The sequence below is a fragment of the Palaemon carinicauda genome, chromosome 1, assembly GCF_036898095.1.
Source record: "Palaemon carinicauda isolate YSFRI2023 chromosome 1, ASM3689809v2, whole genome shotgun sequence".
Taxonomy (NCBI): domain Eukaryota; kingdom Metazoa; phylum Arthropoda; class Malacostraca; order Decapoda; family Palaemonidae; genus Palaemon; species Palaemon carinicauda.
The window spans coordinates 53,322,912-53,327,911 of record NC_090725.1 but is presented as its reverse complement, the minus strand read 5'-3'; the positions used below and the strand labels follow the sequence as shown (position 1 = coordinate 53,327,911).

General features: G+C 35.0%; 1 long non-coding RNA gene across 1 annotated transcript in view; it reads left to right on the top strand.

Moving 5' to 3' along the window:
• LOC137648201 (uncharacterized) overlaps positions 1-5,000 on the top strand; it is a 378,025-nt gene that overhangs the window by 109,530 nt on the left and 263,495 nt on the right. The window lies entirely within an intron of this gene.

The following is a 5,000-nucleotide window of genomic DNA, read 5'->3' as shown; positions in this document are numbered from 1 at the left end:
TGTTTATGTGCTCACCAATTTGTTTTTACAACATTAATCAAATAACATACATTATTCGTAAAATTTATATATGAACTTATTCTTCCTGATTAATTTCGAAAGATTTCTTGGCTTTACCGATTGGTGAAAAAGAAAATCATTTGATTATTTTTTTTTCAACTGGTATACTCTGTGATGTATTGATGAGTAGTAACGTGTTTCATTTTCTATTTTTAAAGTAGTTCTGCCCAAATTTATGTTTGGTTTAATTAGTGAGAATGATGACTGGAAAACTTGAATCATTTGGCTTTTTTATTATTTCTGCTTTGGGGTGGCCTATTTGGTAACGTCCCTGACTGGTGATCGTCAAACTGCTTTTTGAATCCCGCTCAAACTCGTTACTTCCTTTGGTCACTGCATCCTAACCTTCCTTGTGAGCTAAGGATGGGAGAATTTGATGGAGCCTATAGGTCTACCTGCTGAATCATCAACATTCTTTTCCAGGCCCTCCCTGGTCTTACCCTGGATGGAGAAAGGCCTCTGGTGTTGATCAGTAAATATTGTCAGTCTCTGGGGCATTGTTCTGCTTGGTCGGGCAATATCATTGTCCTTTGCTTCTTCGATTCATGAGTGACATTTATACCCTTTAAACGGCTAAAGATTTATTAAAGGAGCACAGAGAAGTAAAATGGAATCTGAAAGGAAGATAGATTTGCTATTAGGTAAATACATGGGATCTATTTTTATACACCGTAGAGAGAAATATTTGATAGATCCATAAAATCTGGCAGATATCCAATCATATTAACTGATGTGTGCAATCCAAACTAAATTTATACATTTATTTCCCAATTGGTTAGTTTGCATCGGAAATCGAGTTTGCATTGCCTTGCATGAAAGAGGGAGAGAGATTACGAAAATGAAGCAGGTTCATGAAAAAGGTATATAAGCAGAAAAGAGAAATGCAGACCAAAAGAGACCTTGGTTATTGAATGTTATACAAAAAACACGAATTTTTTGTTTTGTCTTTTGGCATCCTAATTTCATTTAATTATAGCCAATAGTACCGATTTTCCATAAGTAAACCAAGCTAGGCATATGTATAGTTTGGGATTAAAATGCGATAAATTGAAACTAGTAAGAAAATGTTTTATTTTGACTCTATGCATTAAATGAAAATGGCTTCGAATCTCTACTTTAGAAAAACGTATGAAATGATTATATTTTAATTTACATTCCGTAAGATTTTCTAACTTACATCTCCCGTTAGCAAGTTTTTTCCTCCTGATTTTTTCTATATTGTGGCAGTGTACACAGAAAAATACATTGCACAGGAAAAAAGTCTTACATTTTCTGTTTCAAATGCATTCATAGATAAAAATTCCATTTCAAGACAGCATCTTGTAAGCCTCCTATAACTCTTCCTCCCCAATGGTAAGAACGAAGTGAAAAAATCCTTCTACAGACACACACAAACATACATACATACATACATATATATATATATATATATATATATATATATATATATATATATATATATATATATATATGTGTGTGTGTGTGTGTGTGTGTGTCTTGGTGTGTGTGCGTGTGTGTGCGTGCGTGTATGTGTGTGAAGGTATATTTGTATATGAATTTTCTTTATTAAATTATATGAGGAAGGTTATTTGATAAAATAAAAAAATAATAATAATAAATACGACAACGCTGGAAACAAATCAGAAACCAACCGTAGGCTCTGTTTATTCCGGAAGCGCCACCTCGTTGATTGCTCAGATAATTTACTTCAAATTCCCCTGTATTTTCCACTAACCGATTGAGCATTCATGAATCTGCCTCGTTAGGGCCAATTCAAACGTGACGTCATCGCCCTGAGGGGAAAGAACTATTATGAGAGCTTAATAATGACAATAATTAGGGAGGGGGGTGAAGCCCAAGGGATCGAAGGAATAATCATCCAATTTCAAAAGCGGTTTTTCCTTTTATTTTCAAAAAGCTCAGCTGCCAGAGACAAAAATTGCGTCTCTCTCTCTCTCTCTCTCTCTCTCTCTCTCTCTCTCTCTCTCTCTCTCTCTCTATATATATATATATATATATATATATACTATATATATATATATATATATATATATATATATATATATATATATATATATATATATATATATATGACATTCATAACTCTTAATATCGAATTCACTTTGCCTCAGGAGAGTGAGCTCACTATATTTAGAAGTATTTATAGGTTATATGAATAAATGATAAACACGAGTAAATGTAAAAAAATTATATATACATATATATATATATATATATATATATATATATATATATATATACTATTATATATATATATATATATATATATATATATATATATATATATATATATATATTTATATATATACTATATATATATATATATATATATATATATATATATATATATATATATATATATATATATATATATAAAGTATATATACTTACTCTTACTCTGGGGGCTTCGGAACAGACTGATCCATAAACGCTTTGACCATTCGTCTCTAAAGAGCCCTATCCTCCGCAAGTTCCATCCACGCATTGAGGTCTAATAACATTGGAAATAAGCAGTAGTCCTGAGAGAGCTATCAATTTATGACTGTGGCACCTGCGCCACTCTCCAGTTTCGTCATCCCAAACCGGTCCCCAGATCCGCCTCACGATACTGCGTTGAAAAACTTTAAAAAAGATTATTTTCCAAATGCCTAGTGGGTACCCATATTTCACATCCGTATACGACCACTGGACGGATAATGGCGTTATATATTTGTGTTTTTTGTGGGTCTAGATAAAATTCTGGATCTTGAGGTGTTATTGAGTACCCATGAACATCTCGTCCTTAGTTTAACTTCTTCCTGGATCATGTTGTGTATCGTTATGGTGGAACCAAGATAGTTAAATGTGGATACTGCTTCCAGTTGTGATCCTCCAAAATCCCTATCTTCAACTAGATTTGGTGTTCTTGAAACCTCCGATATCTTAGTTTTTGCATTGTTTATTTTCATGCCTGTACGTTCTTGTACTGTTTTTAAACTGTACGTACGCTTCTTCTATGCTAAGTAGTTGGTCTCCACAAAGGTCCACATCATCGGCATATCCAAGTATATATATATATATATATATATATATATATATATATATATATATATATATATATATATATATATATATATATATATATATATATATATATATATATACTGTATATATTGATCTCGTGATATTTAAAAAGATGCAACAGTACACTTGATTGCCACCATGGACTTTTTTTCTGTTGAAATAAAGTTAGTCACTGATCGCTTGTGCCGATTATCTACTTCAAATTTGCTTAGTTTTCTTTTTTAGTAAAAAATATTCAAAGATAGTCAGTCGATAATCATATTATCCCAAACATCATGCGACCTATTGATATTATACTTTTACTGAATTCAAACTATATATATATATATATATATATATATATATATATATATATATATATATATATGTGTGTGTGTGTGTGTGTGTATGTGTGTGTGTATATACATATATATATCACGCAAGTCAGGTGATAAGTGAGTGGTAAGGTGAATTCGCATAACAAAACTTTTTTAAACGAACATGGAGCTTACATACCAATACTTGCAAGCAAGAACATAAAAAAAAGGAGCTATTAGGGTTATACAGGTTGGCCTATTAACAGTGATAAGATAATAAGCAAAACTGTTTCAGTGTACGAGCGTGTATGAAACATGTGCAGTACATGGTTCCTCCCCCCCCCAAAAAAAAAAGTCTAATATGTGAAAGCGGTCAACCTGCTCTTTAGAGGAGTACTATTAGCTGGTTATGTGGATTGAGGTATGCAGATTTTAGGTTATCAATGGAGACCCAGTCTTTTTTACTCGAATGTAAAGAGGCTTTGGCACATGACGGATCACGAGGAAAGGGCCCGTGTAAGGGGGCCTTAGCTGTTGCTTGCTAGTGTCATTGCACATGAAAACCTACGCTTCTGAGTGCAGATCTGTCAGTATTTGTTGCTTAGCTGTGTGCTTGTAAGTCTGGTGGCAAGGAGTAAAGTTTCACACAACGTGAAGTAGGCGCTGGAGAATGTCGGAGAAGGTTGCAGACGGAAAAAAAATCGGAAAGGGCCATACACCATACACCATTTCAGCTGCTGAGACATACAGAGTATCTTTAGGAGTATTTCTTATTTCCAGAAAGTCTCAGGGAAGCTGGATAAACTAATTGGAGTCCTTGCAGCCGGACATTGAAGCTGTTTTGAGGGTACAATGAAAACGTTCAACCATCCTGTTGGCATCAGGGTTGTAGGTGGTTGTCTGATGTAGGATGATTCCCAGGAGATTTGCTAATGATGTTCATAATTGAGAGGGGAAAGTGGTACCACTATCAGAAGTAATATGTCAGGGATACCAAATCTTGCAAGTCAGCCTGAGAGTAATGTGGATGTACATGAGGCAGATGTTGCAGTTTTCATGGGAAGGGCTTTAAACCAGCGCGTGGAGCGGTCGATGATAGTGAACAGGTAATGATGTCCTTGTGACGTGGGTAGGGGCACTACTAATTCGACGTGAATGTGGTCAAAATGACGGAAAACTTGAGGAAAGATGCCGACTCCTGAATCCTTGTGCCAATGTACTTTTTAAGTTTGTTATGAAGTAGAGGCATAGACCCTATCTTCAGTAGCTGTGCAGTAGATCGGCGCGAAGGATGGGAAAGGCCATAAAAAAAATAAAACCCTTTTTCGCACCTGAGAGCAGGTATCCACGGTCTACGTCTACCAGTACTGAGGTCACAGAGGAGGGTGGTGTTGGAGTCACCGAGTGGGACGTCTTCCTGAGAGAGGGATGTGCAGAATGTTCTACATGCTTGGTACTCTGGATCTTATGTTGGGCTTCTGCCAAGGACATATAATCCAATCCCAGGTGAATAGTGGCCAATGTGTGTCTTGACAGGGCATCAGCATTATGATTCAATTT